The sequence below is a fragment of the Marmota marmota genome, unplaced genomic scaffold (genome assembly GCF_001458135.2).
Source record: "Marmota marmota marmota unplaced genomic scaffold, marMar, whole genome shotgun sequence".
Lineage (NCBI taxonomy): Eukaryota > Metazoa > Chordata > Mammalia > Rodentia > Sciuridae > Marmota > Marmota marmota.
The window spans coordinates 26718428-26740312 of NW_025999968.1; the positions used below are offsets into that span (position 1 = coordinate 26718428).

Here is a 21885-nt window from a genome sequence, read left to right on the forward strand (position 1 = left end):
GAATTTGCAGGGAAATGGATGGCACTAGAGCAGATTATGCTTAGTGAAGCTAGCCAATCCCTAAAAAACAAATACCAAATGTCTTCTTTGATATAATGAGAGCAACTAAGAACAGAGCAGGGAGGAAGAGCAGGAAGAAAAGATTAACATTAAACAGATACATGAGGTGGGATGGAAAGGGAGAGAAAAGGGAAATTGCCTAGATGTTAATCAATCCTCTGACCACAAGACATCACCAACCAAGACTCCACCCTTTGAAACCCTACTCCTTGCTTTATTTGGTTGAAATATTCTATCAAATGTCTTCTTCCCTCCAAATAGAGGGAATCCAAATGTGCTTGCTCTCTTGCTCTTTCCAGCGCTGCCCAGCATGGAGCTGACCATTTGGGTCACCGAGCCATACTGCCCTCATTCTTAAAAACTCATGTTTGTGTGCTGCGTGTTTTTTTTTTCACCATTTTCTTAGTTATTGATGCAGCCAACTCCTTTGAACCCAGTTCATCTTGCCAGTCTGGCCAACTGGCAACAGTATAGATTTATGTACTCAGTACCACAATCAAGATACAAAACTATTCCATCAGCACACAGGAACTCCTTGTGCTATCCATATATAGTCATACACATGCCATACCCCATCTAGTCCCTGAAAACCATTAATCTGTTCATTCTATAATTCTGTCATTTCAAGAATGTTATATGAATACTATTGTACAGTATGTGAACTTTTGATATTCATTATTTTTTGTCATTCACCACACATAATACCACTGAGGTCCGTTTAAATTATTGTTCATTTCATTACAGAGTAGTATTTCACTGAGGTCCGTTTAAATTATTGTTCATTTCATTACAGAGTAGTATTTCATGATATGGACAATTTGTTTAACCATTTGCTCATTGCAGGACATCAGAGTTGTTTCAAGTTTGGGGCTGTTATTAATACAGTTGCTATGATAGTTGTTTTATGAATTTTTGTGCCAACATTTCTCTGGAATAAATGTCTAGGAAGGCAATTGCTTGTTTGTATGGTAAGTACATGTTTAACTTAATAAGAAATTTTCAATCTCTTTTCCAGAGTGGCTGTACTATTTTATATTCCTGTCATGAATATATAAGAAGTATAGTTTGTATCCTCAACAACACTTTCCTTTAACTATTCTAAAAAGTGTCTAAGTCATATATCATCTTGGTTTTAATTTGCATTAACTGATAATTTATGAAGTTCAACACCTTTTCATGTGATTATTTGCCATCCACATATCCTCTTCAATAAATGTTTATTTATATCTTTTGCTCATTTTTTAATTGGACTGTTTTTTTTACTGTTGAGTTTTGAGTGCAATACTCCATATTGATCAGATATTATATGGTTTGCAAAAAATTTCTCTCAATCTGTAGCTTGTATTTTATTCTTAAAAATTTTTCTTATAGAATCAAACTTTTTAATTTTGATGAGGCTTAATATAGAAATTTTTTTCTCTTACAGATTGTACTTTGGGAGTGAAGTTCAAGAATTGGTCTCCTGAAGATTTTTATCCTGTGTTTTTTTCCTACAAGCTTTGTAGCTTTACATCTTATATTTAAATTCATGATCCATTTTGAGGTAACTTTTATAGAAACTTTTAGTGAGATTTAGGTTGAGGTTCTTTTTTTTAAGTGTGTATTCAATTGCTTCAGCTTGATTACTTCATTGTCTTTTTTAATGTTTGTAAAATTAGTTTGGCATATTTATATGGGTCTATTTCTGAGTTCTCTTCTGTTCCATTGTTCTTTGTGTCTATCCCTCTGCCAATACTTTAACATCTTGATTACTGCAGCTTTATAGTAGGTCAAAGTCAGGTAATGTGAGTCCTCTAAACATTATCTTCATCAAAATTGATTTAGCTTAATTAATTTTACACTAGATGTTTTAGTCTGTCCCCATTTTGTCTCTTTCTTTATTCCAGAGAATAAAGTTCTTGCTTAAGTTTTTCCTTTTCTTGTTGCAACTCCTGCAGATGCTGTTGTTTTTGCTCCAATCGGTCCTCCAGCTACTGGAGGAGAGGCCCACTAACTGCTGACATCTGACTGCACAGATTCTTGGTGAACACTGAATCATTATGGATCTTGATTACTGCGTCCAGAAGTGGAAGGCTGTGATCCTCCTGTAGGTATCCTGTTCCTCCTAGCGTAGGATCTTGAGCAGCTCCACTGCTGATTCAAGGCATAGTTTCCCAATGGTGACATAAAATATGGATTGGAATTTCCATTTTCTCATACTGTGAGCTTTTTTGGGGCCTGTATGGATTAGAAGCAAGTGTGGGGTACCTACACAGTCTTTGTGTTTTTATCCTCTGTGAAACAGGAAAAAATAAGTACTACAAAACCTTGATCCATCATCTGGTACATGGCTTGTGTGCGAACATCAAAATTTGAAGGCCAAACAGTTATATGAAGATGGGAATGATACCAGCCCACAACTCCCCTGGGGTGACCTGTTAATTCAGCCAACCTCTCTGTCTCTGTTGAGGCCACAGAAAGCTGCTCTGGAGAAATTTCTACTCGGTCCTGCCTTTCATCAGAACATCGCAAGATGATGACAGAATGAATATGAGCAATTCTGACGGTGTCAACCTGTTCATCAACTGTGCACATTTCTGTTCCGGTATATGCAAATTTGGAGTCACTCTGTGTCATCATTCAACTCCCTTATACACAGCCCCATCACCTCCTCCTTTTCTGTTCTCAGAGCATGGTTGAGACAAACTAGGAAAGCATCAGACTCCAGATGAACCGCTTGTACCGCCTGTACCACCTGCACCACCATCTTGATCTGACCCTGTTCATGTCCTCCTGGGGCCCACTCTGGCCTGACCAACTGAGAGTTCCAACACAGTTCAGGCACCAGGCTCTCTGAGCTTCTCCCAGGCGTGGACTTCTGCAGGGGGCCTTTCCACATTTTTGTTGGTATATTATACTTGTACATAATGATGGGATTTTTTGTTACATATTTGTGTGTGCAGTTTGAAATAAGACAAACATAAATTTGGCTTATTTCTCTTAGTATAATGATCTCAAGTTCAATCCAAGTCTACAAAAGACACAATTTCATTTTTCTTTATGGCTGAACAAAACTTCATTGTGTATATATACCCATGTCCGGGGTTTTAGCCCCCTGTCTCCTCCTTACTAGCGGGAGAAGTGGGGAAAGCAAGCCCCCACCAGGACAAGCCGGAGAACAATCAGAGGCGCCAGGGAGACGAGTCGAAGCAGGATCTCTCGTTTAATGAGGAAGTACACACAGCTTATATACTGCACAGGAGCTGATCAGAATAAAGGTCAGAGGGGTGGAGCAAGTTCACATGTACACCCATCCCATAGTCCATAAGGGAAGGCATGAGCTGTCCACAAGGGCGGAAGAGTCCCGGACCTATCCTGGAGGTGGTCTGCCTCTTCCATCACTGCCCACAGTACCGCCTCCTGGCGCCTGGTTGATCGCCAGGAGCCATTTCAGCCACATGTGCTGCCCCAAGACCCGGAAGCAGGCAGCCATGCCCTACATACCACATTCTCTTTATCCATTTATCCATTGATGGTTCCATAGTTGGACTATTATGAATTGTGCTGCTATGAACATGTATACTGACTTTAAAATTTTTTTAGGATAAATATGGACAAGTGGGATAGCTTGTGGTTCCAAGCCTTATCCTTTGAGGACCATCGATACTAATTTCCACAGTGGCTTTGATAATTTACAATCCCACCTGCAGTATAAAATTGTTCCTTTTCTCCACACCCACTCCAGCATTTATTCTTATTTTATTCTTGATCACTGGTGTGAGATTCTCAGAATAATTTTAACATGCATTTCCCTAATTGTTGTTGATGTTGGTTGAACATTTTCCCATCTATTTGTTGGCTATTTGTACTTCTTCTTTTGAGAAGTGTCTGTTTAATTCATTTGCCCCTTTTTTAATCTGATCATGGGGGGTGGGTTGGTGTTAAGATTTTCTAGTTCTTTATATATTCTAGATATTAATCCTCTGTCAGAAAAGTAACTAGCAAAGATCTTTTTCCAATTTTGCAGGTTCTTGCTTCACATTCTTAATTAAGAAACAAAGTTTTAAACATTGAGAAAAGATTTTCTTATGTAATATGCCATATGTATATTACTTTCAGCTACATGAGGGTAGTAGTGACATCCAATCTAATAAGCATTTTGTGAATCTGAGATACAGTTCTTGTTTAACCATTTATTTAATATTTTCTAGGGTCTGACATAGTTTGGTCCTTATTTGAACTTGAAAATAATTATAAATAAATATATATATCATGAAAACTCTAAATTCTAAATATATACTTTACAAAAGTCAATGGCTCAGTAGAGTTTAGAGCCTGCTCATTTCTGTGAAGGGAAGACTTATTTCTTTATTGCAGCTGTAGTAATCTGGATCTAAAGTATTTTAGGTATATTTCAATATACATAACATATTTACAGGATTTTTTTCCCATTGATTTGAGGCTTGAATCTTCTGGGGATTAATTTTTCAGCCCAAACTAGAGAGATGGTGTTTCCAGAGTCTGCAGTACTTCAATTTCTTCTAGACCCTTAAAGGTAAGGATATCATTGGTATGATGACATGCTGTGGCTGAACACATCATGGCACTTACAACACTGAACACATCATGGCAGTTACAAAGAATGAGTTAATATACTCTTGTGGTCCTAAGAAAAATATGTATTTGATATCTTTTGATAAATTCATATTGTTCCTGGATTATTGCATTTATATTTGGCAGGATAGGGAAGGATGTACTGGCCCACTCATTCTGTTGTGCTCCTGGAACTAGTGATGTCTAGGGTTGTTACCTTAGCAAAGGCAACTCAATTGTCTCTGTTTTCACATTCAGGCATCTACCCACAGATCAAAGATCCAGGTACTCAGCCATGGGTAAATGTGTTAACTGCCCTACCTACTCAATCGCAGGTTTAAGTGAGTTTCCAAGCACAGCTTTTCAACTTCTCCCATTAGCTGTGTTTCATCATCTTTACTTTGTTCAATACTTTTAACATGTAACTTTTTGGGGGGATAATTCTATCTGTGTCTTTTATATTCCCTTCTGGCTTTAGAAAAGCTACTAATTAAAGGACCCTTTGCTTGTTACCATTGTCTGATATTAGGCTGCTGCAAAATTCACAAACTCATATGCATTTTAGTATGAAGTTTCATATGTCAATAAGAAGCTAATATCTTAGGTTGTTTTATATACCTTTTATTTTTATGGGTGCTGAGGATCAAACCCAGTGCTTCACGTGTGCCAGGAAAGCACTCTATCACTGAGCCACTACCACAGACTCTATCTTGTTTTTGATACCATGTGAATGAGAACCACAAATGATTGTATGAACCCTGGTCATAATGAACACTGCACTATACAAAATACTTAACTTGCATTCAAATATGAGCAAGAAGTTCAAAGGAATCAGGTTTTAACAAAAGATAAGGATAAGAGATGATAATAGATCAATGACAGATGTTCACTGAATAAAAGTTTTGAATCTCCCCCAATTCCCTCCAAGGAAAGTTTGTATAACTCACCCACATTTAAAAATTCCAGCACAATCAGTTACCTTAGTGTAGTTGCAAGTGCTGCTTTGGTTGAGTCATATCACCTACCTCTAACTTCTGAGTTCCATATATTTTTTTACTCCCTCATTACTGACACATTTCTGATTACCTATAGGTTTTGTAACAATTTCTGAACATCATAAACACTCAAATTTTATTTTCTGTAAATGTATATTACCAAAATGTTTACGTTTACTTTTTGAATATTAGAGGCAGTCACTTTCTTTATTAAAAAAAATATTTATGTAGCAGTGGGCTAGGCAATTGAATGATGGACAGATAAGATAACCAGTCATAGCTTTCAGAAAAATTTTGTGTAGGTGAAAATGAATAGAAGCAAAGATTCATACTACAGTGAAATATGATAAGTTATAATAACAGCTAGACTTCCACCTACCCATAGCCCATCTGTAGCCACAACTTCCTTCTCCCTAAAAACTAACATCTCATATAAAGTTTTCAAGTTGCATAAAGATACAAGGACATGTTTGAGGTACTACTGAAGGAAAATCAGGGTGGAATAATGGCTTAGATATTAGGTCACCTGTGCTCCAGGGGGGAAAAATTCTCAATACCTAAAATAACCTAGTTTTGATTTTTATTAATTTTCATTCATGTTTTGGTAGGATTGGTGGCAGACATAAATTAACCATTTGTTCTTAATCCTCTAAATCTTGAGACATATAGTACTTTTGAGAAGAGACAGATAGTGAATATGATTGGAACACTAGGTTAAGGAAATAATTCTATAAGCTGAGCTCACTCTGCTGATTTCCACACACTTTCTTTTCTAAGAAGCAATTTACCTGTGGCCCTTCCTGACTTAGATTGACAGAATATGTTACTTTCTCAGCCAATTACCTGCTATCTAAAGGAGAAATGCAGGTCTGAAATGCTGATAAGAACACAAGTTACACTGAAAGAGGAGAATTTTGTGACCCTTACAGAGACCAGATCCCAGAATCTCAGGGAGATAAGGATAATTCCCCTTAACCATAAAATCAGTAAGAATAGATTCCAATTAGACTAGGTCAGCATGGGTCACAGTGACCTAAAATGGTCATGGCAATATGGACTTGAAATCTGATGGCACCTGCTGTCAGTCATAAGTTAAGAGTTGGACCTGGGCAAGACCCTCTGGAAACTTCCCTGGGATCCTTAATAAAACTGGTGGGCAGAAGAGGCATGCTGTTCCTCTCCTGTCTAAGAGAAGTCACACTATTACTTGAGAGTGTCTCTTTTCCCTTTTTCCTTCTAATGAACTCATGCCTATTATTCTGAGTGACATGACTAAAATTGTTCTGACTTAATTGTAAGAATTGGGGTTTACCCTATATCCCACCCTGCACAAAATTCAACTCAATGTGTATCAAAGCCCTAGGCATTAGACCAGAGACAATGTGGCTTCTAGAAGAAAAAGTAGGCCTAACTCTCAATAGGCTCAGGAATGAACTTCCTCAATAAGACTCCCTAAGTACCTGAAGTAAATTCAAGAATCAATAAATAGGATGGTATCAAACTAAAAAGCTTCTTCACAGCAAAGGAAACATTAAAAAATGTAAACAGAGAGCCTACAAAATGGGAGAAAATCTTTACCACCCACACTTTAAATAGAGCATTAATCTCCAGTATACATAAAGAATACAAAAAACTTAACACCAAAAAAAAAAAAAAAAAAACCCAAATAACCCATTCAATACATGGGTAAAGGAACTGAACAGGCACTTCACAGAAGAAGAAATACGAATAGTCAAAAAACATGTGAAAAAAAACATCTCTAGCAATTAGAGAAATGCAAATTAAAACTGCACTCTAGTCCATCTCACTCCAGTCAAAACGGCAATTAGCAACAATAGAAGGAATGGTATATATTGGCAAGGATGTGGGGAAAAGGCACACTCATATGTTCATGGTGGGACTGCCATTTGTGCAATCACTCTGGAAAGCAGTATGGAGATTCCCTAGAAAACTTGGAATGGTACCACCATTTGACTCAGTTAGCTCACTCCTTGGTTTATACCCAAAGGACTTAAAATCAGCATACTACAGAGACACCACATCAATGTTTATAGCAGATAAATTCACAATAGCCAAGATAGATGTGCTTCAGCAGATGAATGGATAATGAAAATATGGTATATGAACACAATGGAATATTACTCAGCCATTAAATGGATGGAACTGAAGAACATCAAGCAAAGTGAAAAAAACCAGTCCCCAAAAACCAAATGCCAAATCTCTCTGATATGTGGATGCTAACCCACAACAAGGGAGAATAGGGAGAGGAAGAATAGAAGTTCATTGGACTAGACAAAGAGAAATGAAGTGATGGTAATAGGAAAGACTGTAGAATGAATTGAACATAACTTTCCTTTGCTCTATATGGACCCATGACCAGTGTAACTCCACATCATGTACAACAGCAAGAATGGGATCCTAATTGGAATGGGTAGTACTCACTTTATGTATAATATGTCAAAATAATATGTCACGTATATCTAAAAATAACAAATTTTAAAAAAAGAATCAGGGTTTGAAAGGGAGTCTTTATGCTGCCACAGTTTCCCAAAAGACCCCAGACCTGTAACACTTTTTTTAATAAAGCATTTAAACCTGAATCTGAAATTTAAATTACTTGGTAATTTAATTTAATTACTTGGTAATGGAATTCAAATAAATTGTCACCAAGCATTTTTTTTAATTGAAACCCTACAATAAGGCAAATGTTATGGTTTAGACATGGTGTCCTCCAAAAGCTCACTGTGAGGCAATGCAAGAAAGTTTGGTGGAGAAATGATGAAGTTATAGCCTTAACCCAATCAGAGAATTAATCCCTAATGGGATTAACCGATTGGTAACTGGAGGCAGGTGGGATGTGGCTGAAGAAAGTGGTTCATTGGACTTGTGGCTATGGGGTGTATATTTTGTTTCTGGAGAGTGGAGTCAATCTCTCTCTCACTTTCTGTCTCTCTCTCCAAAAAAAAAAAAAAAAAACCTGACTAAAACAGCAAAGAAACTGGCTGGACAACTGATTTTAAAAGAATGCATTGTTCCATATTTAGAATTCATAATTAAGATGTATACACAATACAAGTTAATAATGATAAGATGCTTTATCAAATTTTATCATTTTTCCATCCCACAAGATACACGGAGAAGCCATGGTAATAGTTGACAATATGAACCAATTTGTTTGTACTTGACACATAGACATCTGTAATTTCTGATGTTGAATTGATGCCTTAAAAGAGTTCAGTCTGAGATGCCACCCATGGGTAAGTGGCCTAAATCTTTTCACTGAATCCTAATAACTCACAGAGGATGTAGTCTTTAGTCCCGACCTATTGTATCCTTTTTTAAAAAAAGCAGAGGAGCAAATTCCTTTCATTTTCTTTCATCCACCTAGACCTACTTGTTTGTACAGTTCCACGTCTTGCATAATTTGGTTAGAAACAAAATTTTAACATTAAATAAAATCTAACTTTCCATAAGCAATGTGGTCATTAAATAATGCTCCATTTTCCTCCCAGCTTCACAAGAAGTGCTTTATTTTAGAGCAGGCAAATCTCACATTATCACCTTGGAGCCTCAACAAGCTACCACCTACCGAACTTCTGGTTTTGTTAAATTCTTGGTGTTAGAAATAATACCTCAAAAGTTTTCAATTCGATACCCTTAAAGTTATCTACTAAAAAAAGAGGACTTGGTGTCATCAATGAGAAAATTAAAGTTATGATTATTCCTAATATCAAGGTTGCAGAAATCTGCTGTCCCAGGAATAGTGACTATTTAATAGCTAATAGTAAGTGGCAAGTAAATAGTAAAAAAGATTACTTTTTTAATTTTAATTTTTCCATTTGACTAATAAATCAGTTGCCCTGATGGCAAAAGTTTAATTCTAAAAATAGCAGTTATTTATTTGGGGGATTTTTTGAAGATTATTATGAGGCCTGTGTTTATGCAGACAAAAATATCCTTTCTTCTCAAACTGACTTCTACTGTTATGGGGCAGACCTCTCAGAAAACGTTCCAAGTCCATTTTGTCTGATTTGGAGAGTCTTTATTTAGCCGGCCAGCCAGCGACTGCTCCCGACAGGACCCATAACTGTCTCTGCAAGGAACAGCCTTGAGCCTGAGCATTTTAGAGTCTTTAAAGGCAAAAATCGCAAAACCCACATCTCAGTTGACATAGCTGCAAGCGAGCAGGAGTGCAGAAGCTGAATTGAGCAGTTATCAAAACAATCCAATGGGTACTTTAGTGTTTTCCATGGGATCTTCCAGGTTGGCACAGCAGCAACCAAGCAGAAGGGTAGTGGGTCAAAATGACCTACTTGAGTATAAGTTAGAGAATGGTTACTAATGTCTAGACAATCAATCTCGGCAGGGTACATTGCCCATGAAAAATTGGAACCAAAGAGAGAACAATTTTGCATCGTATAAGAATTGCCATTTTGTGTTGCCAAACATGCTATGCTAAGCAACTATTGATAGGTAGAGAGGCAGGTGTTCCCATGGGAGAAGCATTTCTTATATGATGACATGGAGTCTCTGGGTTAAATGGAGTCTGTTTGGTCATTACCCATATAGCCTGGCCCACAACATTACCATTCTCTTTTTTGAAGAAAAATTTCTAAAATATAAAATGTACTTTAGAAACAATTTAAACATGTAACTTAAATGACTAATTATGTTTATAGAAATATTTTTGAGGGATATTTACTAGTCTGAGCTAACTAAAAAAATACATAAATCAACTTTAAATTTAGTTTTGTATTTATTGTTATTTAAAAAAGAGTTTGGGAGGATCTTTCATCAGACAATCAAGGCCTCTCATATAACCATAAGAAACACTATTTTAACAAAAGAGTTTTGACATGTGGCAGACTGCAAAAAACCAGAAAGCCTTTGGCCAAGGAAAGAGTAATAAAAGAGTTAAATGATATATTTATAATTAAGAAATGCACTTTACAGAAATATTCACAACCTTATCTGACTTGATATTTTGAGACTCAGGCTTTTAATACTTCAGTAAAAATGCTGATAATTTGTAATTTAAAAACCTAGCTATTTAATTGTATACATTCAACTGGCTTGTCATCTTTATTTTTGTAAATTTCAGAGCAACTTGTACTTGTTGAACTTTTGACAAAATAGATCATGAATTAAATTTCTAACTCTGAGTTCCACATCATATGTGTATATATGTTCTTTCTTGATCTCATTTGACATTCTAACACAGTATTTTTGCATGAGATATATGAATCGTGCTGCTCTGCATACTAACATGTCTGTAATTCTGTAATACTCAATGTAGAGGTTTCCCACCAAATTCAAAATGAGAGAGGTGGGACATGTGTGGGACATGGGTGCTGGGCCTATTGTTCATGAAACCACTGCTCACCCTTCCCACCCCACTCCACAGCAAACACTTGGGATGTGTTTCCTAGGCTGCCAAGTCGGCTGCTCCCTGGCAGTGTTCAGCTTGTAGAAAGCTCTGGTAGGATGGCCTAGTGTGGGTAAGCCCCACTGCAAAGGCTACATCTAGTTTGAGTTTACGGACACTGCACAATTTTTCCATCTGGTTTTGGATTCCCTTTGTTGGGTTAATGCATTGGCATCAGTAACACCATGTTTTCCTTTTTTCCTCCAGCTCTTGGTCTTAGAGGTAGTCATAGTTTCCAGGTGGTTTCCATGTGCCTCACCATCCCTTCTTTGAATCTCAGATTTCCATCACCTGTATACCCAATGCTGACACCATGTTTACTTTGTGATACATATTTGCAGGGGTTCAATTTTTCTGGTTAGACTTTGACTCCTATAGGACACACACATTTTCTATAACTATAGGGTTTTTTGTTGTTTTTTATACATTTCTAAGGACTCCTTTGATGGAGAGGCGGTCCTGAATCCATATAAAATATTTGAAACTCTCAGACTCAGTATAAAATCCAAATTCCTCAAGAATTCAACACCTCCTAGTCTCTATTTATTTGGGGAAAATATATAATCTATTATAATAACCTATTTGCCATTCTTATTCCTAATTTCTGCCCATAGTGAACCCCAGGAACTCTAGCCATACATTTTCTCCTAGCCATGCCTTTGGTGTTACCATTGTCTCTTGCTGAATACCCTGCCTTCTCAACTGTTCCTGTGAAACTCATCGTGTGCTCAGAAAAAAAAAATATATAATTAATCCTCATCATTAATGGGTTCTATAATTGTAAGTTTCCTACTTACTAAAATTCATTTGTAAACCCAATATCAGTATTCATGACATTCCAACAGTCATTTGCAGACATTGGCAGAATAGTAAAAATTTGATCTTCATATGTCAACATTCTCAGTCAAGGTAGACCGAAGCAGTTTATGTCCTCTTATTTCAGCTCTCATACTGAACAGATCTCTCTCTCGCACTGTGTGTGTGTGTGTTTGTGTGTGTATGTTTTGTGATTACATTGTTCAAAATTACATCCAATCATAAGTTGAAGTGTTGCCTAGTGTACCAGGTGTTAAGAAAGTCTGGGATGTGTCTCATGGAGGAAATATGTACATTATTTAAACTTTGTTAAGGCCTAGTTATAGTGTTCAATGTCAATGCATCAACAATATATAGTAAATAAGGTGTCTTTAAGCAAATATACATGTAAAACAAGTTTACATATTGAAAAAAAAATGACAAAAATGTGACCAGATGCTCAGAGTAAACTAATCCTGTGTTTTTCTAGAAGTGGTTAAGTATATATTTGTAAATTAAGTGTTCACAATACCTTATAGAACATGATGCTGATAATAAAAATCTACTGTATTATTCTTTCTAGAAAGTTTGTTCTGATACCTGTTTCTGCCGATTATTCCTTTGCCCCTGCTTTGATCTCTCTCTGTCTTTCCTCTTCAGAGCTTGGGATTGAACCCAGGACCTCACACATGCTAGGCAAGAGCTTTAGCCCTGAACTGCATTCTAGTCCTTTCCTGCTATAATTTATAATCCTTATTTGTATCCCCTTCCCTCTTCTGAATAAGTCAGGTTTAAATGTCCAGCAAAAGTAATACAGTTAGCTCTTACCAGAGTTTGGGGGGAAAGCAAATTCAAAGACACAAACCAAGGCAAGAGTACGTAAGTAGCCAAATTCAGTAAGCCAGACAAGGAACACTACGACACATATTGAATCATGGAGCCACAATGTAATATTGAAAAACGATTTTCTGCAGTCAGAAATGAGGATAGCTCAGAGAAAACCAAAAGTAAGTTGATTCTTGGAAATGCTTTCAATTGATATTTTAGTCTATGGCTGGTTTTTTTGTGTTCACTTTAAAATGGTTTTGAGGAAGGCTGAATGTATTTAAAGTGCCAGAAATTAGGCAGACACCTGTATTGTCACTTTGTGTTTTTTAATATCATTATTTATGTCCATGTCATATCCTATCTAAGCAATAAGCTCAGAATATAAATATGTTCAGTTTTTAATGTCTAACAATCTCCTACTATAATAACTATAAATATTTCTTGACTAAGCACATACAAGAATAGATTCTGTTATATAATCCATCCAAGTAAAAACGAGAATCTTAGTAATTAACTATGTGATTACTAGGGAGAACTTTTTATTGCTTGAGACTCAGATATATGGCTTATTTTAGCCAGTGCCAGATGTTATAACAAAGTACCATAGATTGAATAGATTACAAACAACAGAAATTTATTTCTTGCAGTTTTGGAGTCAGGTAGTCACAGATGGGAGTTCTGGTGATGAGAACCCTCTACCCTTTTTCTAGTTGCCTAATTCTTGTTGTAGCCTTATGTAATGGTTAAAGTAAAATAAGGCAAGAAACCTTCTGGGGTACCTTTTATAAAGGACACTGATACTATCTTCCCTTATGATCTAGTCACCTCCCCAAAGTCCTACCTCTTAATACCATCATCTTGCAAGTTAGGATTTCACTATATGAATTCAGGGAGACAAAAGCATTCAGTCCGTTACACAGTTTATGGTTTCTCTTTGTTTCTTTTAACTTTTGAAAAACTAGACAGATTCCTTCTAGAATCTAATGTAAATTCAGTGTTATACTGATAGTGCTAATGTTAATTAACTTACAGGCATTTTGTTGATTACCAGTGTTCACATAATTTTTTTCTGTAAATTAAAAAGCATAAATCATTAAATTTGACATTTTTAATAGACCCTGTTTCTCACAGCACTATGAGTTTAAGGTTTATGAAATGGACTTCAAATAATAGACATGTTTCTAAAGAAATGGCTCTTTCTCTTAGTTCATATTAACACTTAACCTTTTTTTCAAGTTTTTTTGTCTTTGAAGAATGTAAAATATTAGATGTAGTTCAATGTTTTTTTGACCTTAGGTGATAGTAACTAAAAAGTGTATTTCACACCAGTTCCTACTCTGTGCACATGCTTATGCAATGTATTTCTCACTTAAGTTAACCTAGATCTGCTTGGTGTAATCTAGAATATTATAAAAACTCAATTCTTATGTGTTTGGCCAAAAATTAATGTACTACCTCACAGAAGTTTCCTGGGAAAAATCAGTCAAATTGATTTGAAAACTATTGCCCTCATAGAGATATATGGCATTGACATAGCCAAATTTTATTTCTTCATTCATTCCTTCTTTTGAATAATTACTTTCTAATACTCTGTAACTCCATCTTGTCATTTTAGTTCCAATTTTAGTGATAGACAATGAAAGTTGGAAATTAACTATCTTACACATCAATATATTTATAACTGCCATTTCCTTGGTCTAAATAAGATTTTCCACAAGAGAAAATCTATGATATTTGCTCAGAAAGCTTGATACCAGCATTCTCCTAGTTTCAAAAATAATGATCGGATCTTTCTCTCAATTTCAAATTCAGTTAGCCCTTTCCATAAAAAATGTTCTGATTAATATTAATAACATAGGAAAAAAGAGCTTTATCAAGGAGATCTTTTGATGTTCATTCACTGAAAAGCTATATTTTATTTTTACATTACTTAAATTTGCTGGGGAATGCAATGAGTTGCAAGGTTAGGATCTGGAGAGATGATGGAGCTAAAAATAATCCCTTTCTATTGTGGAATAGCAGGATATGAATTTATTCAGCATTTCTATCAGAACAAACTATATTTAGTTTTACTTCCAGCAGATAGACATGTTTTAGCAATTTTAACCATATTCTAATTCACTGAACATATTGCCAAATATTTTACTAAATCGTAATCATTAATTCCAGGAATTAATCAAATGGACTGGAAAAAAAGGCTTTTGTTCATTATAGAGTACAAAACTGATTATTAAATAATTTAGAATAGTTCATCACATCATTTGAAATTACAAGTCTGAAACTTACAAGAAATTCAGTTATTATCAGTGGTACATCTCATGCATGTGCGCACACACACACACACACACACACACAAACACACACACATATGCCTGAGCTCAATGTTCTTAATCTCTGGTAATTCCAACCAACTATAATTGTTTTGTGGGAAATGGAGGTAACAATGACATCCTCCCTTTCTTTCCCACTTCCCACCCAAAGACTTATAAATAAAGGGAAACATAACTGAATTTTGAGAAATAAATAGCTTAATCTTCAATTCCTAATAACAAAAGACTCAAATCATAGGGCCATCGCATGTATTTGATTGTACATCAGTCAACTATGTGTTAAAAGGAAGAGTGGCCCAAAAGAAAAAAGTAGATTTGGTAAGATAAAATGTTATTATGGGGTGGGCACAGTGGCAAACACCTATAATCCTGATGGCTCAGGAGGCTGAGGCAGGAGGAGGGAGAGTTCAAAGCTAGCCTCAGCAAAAGCAAGTTGCTAAGCAACTCAGTAAGACCCTTTTTCTAATAAAATACAAAATAGTGCTGGGGATATGGCTCAGTGGTTGAGTGCCCCTGGGTTCAATCCCCAACAGCCCCGAAAAAAGTGTGATTGTGTGGATCAGGCTCTAGCCAAGATGACCCTGAGACTTTGCTCACAAAATAGTCTAGAGCAAAAAGACAAGCACTTCATATGTAGGGACAAGGATATTTCCTCAACTATCATCCTGGCCTTGATAAGTAGCCCACATGTCCATCTATTTATATGTTTTTATTTGATACTTACTATGACTAAGCAAACTTCTGAAGGAATGGCAGATTCTCAGATGTTTTTGGAAAAGAAAAAAAAATATTGTGAACAATGCAGGAATTGGAAAGCTGTAAGTCCCCATTATAAAGTAACAAAGACATCAGTATGTGTTCATTACATACTAGTGTCAGGAGCACACAATCATAATTGATTTATCTCTAAGAGTCTGATTATTTCTATCCATAATGAAAAAAGTTCCATATCCCACCTATAAGGATAAGGATGGTACCTTAAACTTTGGTAAATTTAAAATAATAATTCCATTCTTTGAGGCCTACTGACTTATTTTGACCTGAGATAAAGCATAAATGTAACTTCATAATTCTGTCAAACATTAATGATAGAAATATTTAACAATAATATGTTGTACAAATTATTTCAATGGATGCAATAATCTTATAGTATTTTCCTTACGTTAAAATGAAAACTATTAGTTTTAATCTTGATGTTTTCAATATTTGATATTTTTTACCTAAAAATATGATAATTATATACGGTTTAACTTAAAGATTGGCTTCATCTCAGCTGTTAAGTTCAGTTGCTTATTTTGCAATTACTGTATTGTAATATTAACATATTAAAAGATACAAAATGTAAGTACTTGATACTTGAACATCCTGAACTTTGTCTCCTCCATTTACACCAATGAGATTACTTTCTTTTTGTGAGCATCTTGGCCCTGTTTGCTTTTGATTTCATCCACTTCCTAATCCCCACTCAGGATTTCTTCATGGCATAAAAATAACTTCTGAAGACTGTTTCCCAGGGTTACTTCTCATCTGGTGGCCTTCTGGGTTTTCCAGTGGGAGGCACTGGTGGAAACTGTAAGGCTTCAGGAAGGAGGAAGAAGCCAAGGCTATCCTTGTCCTTCTCCATCTGTAGGTAGTGGAGTGTCTCTGGCAGCAGCTGCACTCTGGCTCCCATTGGACAGGTTTGCTCTTCTTCCAGCTCCAGAAGGGTGACCTCTGTCCTCAGAATCAGTAACACTTCCTCCTTCATTACCACTGACTCAGGGCAATAGTGATGACTGCTGTCCATAATCTCTCTGCTATCTCAGTATCCTTAAATGACCACTCAGCTCCTTCAACACCCATGGGAGGTATTCTCTATAGTTTTCTGTATTATAAATTTTAAAATGATTTATCTTTCTCTCGCTAAACACTGAAAGATATAATATATAAAACAAAATAAGATACTGGTAGGTTGGAGTCCTATTTTGTAGTCATCACCAAATTGAAAACAACGCGGAGACTGAGTTTATCTTCTAATTTCTTCCTATTAAACAAATTGCCTCTCCTCTGTTTTTCCTAATTTCTTGCTTCTTTAGTTTTAACTTTTAAATTATGCCTACAGCTCATAAATGCAAGCAGATTCTAGCAGAATCTTCCTTCAAAAAGCCCTCCCTTGACTTTACATTTCTGTCCGGCAGTAGCCTTAATTTCTATTCTTTCTTTCTTAGTCAATCTAACTAAAACCTTGTCAAAACTTACTGTGTCCACTTCCTTAGCTTCTGTTTCAAATTAACTTCCATCCTCATCAATCTACCTGAAATCTGTGGTCATGTTGGATCAACTTTTAAATGATGAAACACAGTGAACACTTTTCTGTTCCAATTTCAATTGCCTGTACTTTTGACAAATAGCCTGTCTTTTCCTGCTAAAAACTCTGGTGTCTCTTAAGAGTTTAAGATTCCACAGTCTCCAGGGTTTCTTGTTTATTGGTTTGCTTTCAATTTCTCTCTCATTTGTCAGTTGTATCTGCTGAATATGACCTCAGAATTTAGGATTTCCTAAGGACTTAGAGAAGGTTCTTAACCTCCCTGACTTAACTCATTCATTGGTTGATATAATCATTTTTGATGGTTTTAAATATTATCACTGTGGTGATGGTTTATCAAATTTTAACTTTGTTAAGACCACTTTTCCAAGATTTATATTCAACTCCTAACTGAAATCACTGCTTGGATATCTCATGGATGGTTTATACTTAATTTACAATAATTTAAATCTCAGTTTTTCCATTGTTATCCAGTTTAAATTATTGCATGAAATTAGACCTATAGAAGACAGTATCCCTTGTAAGAAATTAAGAAGACCTATTTAAGACCTTTCTAATTTCATTCCAGTTGTAACATAAGTAACATTAATTGACTATATATCATGTACTATACATACTTCCATGCTCATTGCAAACATTAAATGTTTTTTCCTCACTACCCACATGAGTTATTTAGTATTATCAGCATCCTTTTTTTATAAATGAGAAAATTACAACTGAGAAAACTTGATGCACTGAAGGACATATAGGTAGTAATTTAATGTTGACAGGATTTCAAGACAGTCTGCTCAGTTTCAGAGTTTGTTTTTATAACAATTACACACTATCTCAAATTACAGTAAAACCATGGGTAAGATGTTCATAGCACTTATTATGGGCCAGGAATAGTGCTCAGTACTTTAGTTACATTGACTCATGTATGGGGAAGGTATTGACACTTTGCTGACTTTGTACATCAGAGAAGTCCATGGAGAAGTTAAGTAATTGTTCAAAGTTAGCAATAAAAGAGACAGAATTTAAAACTTCTTTGGTTTCAGTGTCTGCACTGTTAATGATGGTAATATATTTACTCTCAGTATTCCTGTAGCTTCTACCTGCAAAATACATTTTGATGTTTTTCATAACTAAAAGAGCAAAACCATGCTAAGGTTCTTAGGAAAGATGCCAGTGTACATAGCATGTTAGGGAACTAGAGTGACAATCAAAATACTTCAGGTTGGATGAGTTTAGACTGCAGAGGGCAAAAAGATGTTTATGATTATTATAATGTCTGGGGCCAACCAGTTGATGAATGTAGGCCTCATAGCAGAAGAAAAAACAAAACAAAACCAAAAACACCGCTGATTCTCCAGCAGGCTAGCTAAACATCATAGAAGATAGTATTTTGTAGCTTCCTTTCATAAGAACCAGAGACATTAGAGGAAATAACTGTGTTGTTCAACTAATCCACAAGTTTTCTAGGGCTAAGACCCATATTTTCTGGTTCATGCTCAAGTGACATTCCTGTTACATCATGTGCACTTTTCCCTGGTTCCTCATTGGGATTTTTAGAGTAAGCCAAGAAATAAGGCAGTAGGTTTGACAGTAAGTAATGGTACATGAGAAAGCAATGATGAATGTCAGGAAATGAAGAGTAAATATTTGGTAATCTTACCGTGGAGGCATTTTGAAAGTATCTTCTTCACTCACAGATTTTGAGAAATACTATTTCAAAATAAATTCATGTATTTTAGGACAGAAGAGGAAAGAAGTAGGATTAACTTTTGAAGAACATCTGTCTTGACACCATGTTTGGTTGAAACATTTTAAAGTAGGATATTGGTAAACACTGTGAAATAAGTTTCTAAAATTTTAAAATGCATAATATAGGAATGCTAAAATGTGTATGTGGGACAAGCTCATTTAAATATAATTTACATATATTATAAGAAAAGCAAACAACAGAGAACTCAAATGGAAATATTGCTTATTTAGAACCTAAGTGGAAACATAAAGATTAAACTAGGAAAACTTATGAAGTATCTTTGTACATAAACCACATACCATAACCAGTTAGATTTTAGCAAAAGGTACACATGATCTTAAGTTTTGATTTTTACATTGGTATATATTGTGAAAGTTAAAATAATATAGCTTATAATAACATTCTGAGGCACATAATTATCTTATAAAGATAGGTGAGATTACACCCCTTAGATGCATAGAGTGCAATGTAATGATGTTTTTATTATTGTTATTATTGTCATATTTCCAAAAAACAACAAGGGTACTGCTGGTATGGGGCAAGAATAATTTATTAAAAACTTGGGCAGCATGGTTTTCAGAAATAGCAACCCATTGCATTTGAAAAATGTAATCTGGGGCTTATTTCTAATATTTCATAACCGTTCTCATGGAATTTGGACAACACCTCATAATCAGTCATATCAATATTTATACCACATCAAAAAAGTTTATAGTCTGTTTTCAGATAAGTTCAGATTTTGCCATTAAAAAGTTCAAACCAGGTCAAGTTTTGTCCTTCCAAAATACAAGAACTATTGGTTTTCTGAGCTTTAGGATTTCAAAGTTGCAGAAAAGACTTTGTGGACCTATCCAAGAGCATCCTGGTGATTCACAGTGACATCTAGTGACAAAAGTCAATGCACACATAAATACTTGTTAATGGTTATAATGATGGTTACATTTAAATTCAAGCAAGCAATTAATCAAGTATTTTGGGCTTGGGGACATAAAAAATAATAATAAAATTTTCTGAGCATAAAGGAATGCTTAGTCTTCAAATGGAGAATCATGTATATGCACTATCAATATAACATGGTGTGATGGAAAATCACAGAGAAATCCCATAGTCAGATACAGTGAACAAATGAGACATTCTGGAAAAGGAGATACCTGACTGGAGTCTTCAAAGAGACACAAGTGAAGAAAAGGAGTATTATTCTTTCTACCAATTCAAACAGTAAAACAATCAGAAATCCAAATTGATATAGAAAGTGATATAAGATAAATGCAGAGGCCAAGATAAATAGTCCAAGGGGAATGATTCGGAATTCATACATGGTAATATCTAAATGCCAAAAGTGAAGTGTGTTTGTTTCTATCTTGAGTCCTCTATTTTCCTTGATTTCACTGCTCTATTCTATTCATCCTTACTAGAAAATAAAATTTAAAACCATATATTTTGTCCTATATTTATCTATAAAGAATTTACATTCTTTGGAATAAAAATTTATTATTTAGAAATAATAAAAATAATAGAAAGTATAATTGAAAATAATGATTTGAGACCAATAACACAAACTATAAAATATGACCCATAACCTAGGCATGAGAGTAAGATGTATCTCAGGAGGAGAGGCTGCTAAGTTATTGCATCATAACAATTTGCCACCTATCCAGCTGACTCTATTGGTAAAGTCCTATAAATCCTTACTTCATAATTTTTCTTATAATTACCTTTTTAAAAAATTTTTATTCACTGCAACTCCTTTTACTCTGAAACATTTACCTTTGTTTTCGTAATATCTGGACATTCTGGCCTATGTTTGCCAGATTACAACTTTATTTTCCAACTTTAAAGAATTATAAATAATTTTTCTTCTAAATTTATCGGAAATCTTTCAAGTGAACACTCATGGAAATTAGCTCTCTTTATTGAACCTCTGTGTTAATCAGATCAGAAGGATTCAGACATCATTGATAGGGTTTAGGGACTTATTCAAACAGAAAAGAAGATTTTGCCACTGTCTATCCTCTATTTAGTAGTCACACATACTTGTAAGATTGCACATACACACATGCACACATACAAGAGGCAAATGCAACTTTATTTGATACAATAGTATTCACTATACCAAATACATTAAGTCTGATGTCTTCTAATCTATTTCTTATTTTAATGTGTAAGGTGGTTTTTTTTTTCTTTTTATTTTACTTTTCTTTAATGCTTGTGATAGCCCTCTCTACCCATAATCTGTTATTAGGTCTTCATTTGGAAAATATTACTTCAAAAGGAATATTGATTTTCTTGACAATATTATAAATACAAATGAAATATCTGAGTAACAGAACAAAAATACATATGGCATTATAGAAAATAATGGTTTGGAGTTCTAAGGAGAAAGGTCAGAAAGGAACTTTACTGGGGAAAATAAGCCTTGACATTGACCATGAAAGATAGCTGAAGTACTTCCTATTAGAGGAAAGAAAAGACCAATTGCTCAGAAGAAAGAGATTTGAATCTCAAGGTTTTACATGAAATTTAAAATGATACGGATCCAACATGGCAGCCGGCAAGGAAGCAGCACTTTCAGTATCTCCACATTAACCGGACCAGAAACACCCATTAAAACAGCTACATTCTACCTACTGAGGAACTTCTAGCAAAATTCCGCTGAAAGGAGACCTGCCAGGAAGTAGTAAGTTAATTAGAGGTGACAGTTTGCCCCAGACAAGTGAATCTTAGCCGGCCACGCGGGCGCAGAGGTCCAATCCCGCAGCCACCGCCCGACCGGCTCTGCAAGCGGCCCCTGGCGGCCCAGGGCAGCGAGAAGGGTCCCCGCCTGGCCCGGC

At 35.4% G+C, this 21885-nt stretch overlaps 1 long non-coding RNA gene and 1 pseudogene across 1 annotated transcript in view; both read right to left on the reverse strand.

Annotated features, from left to right (window-relative positions):
- LOC125616914 overlaps positions 1–21885 on the reverse strand; it is a 91393-nt gene that overhangs the window by 55508 nt on the left and 14000 nt on the right. The gene's annotated exons all lie outside the window — the stretch shown is intronic.
- Positions 1326–3462, reverse strand: LOC107136226 (annotated as a pseudogene).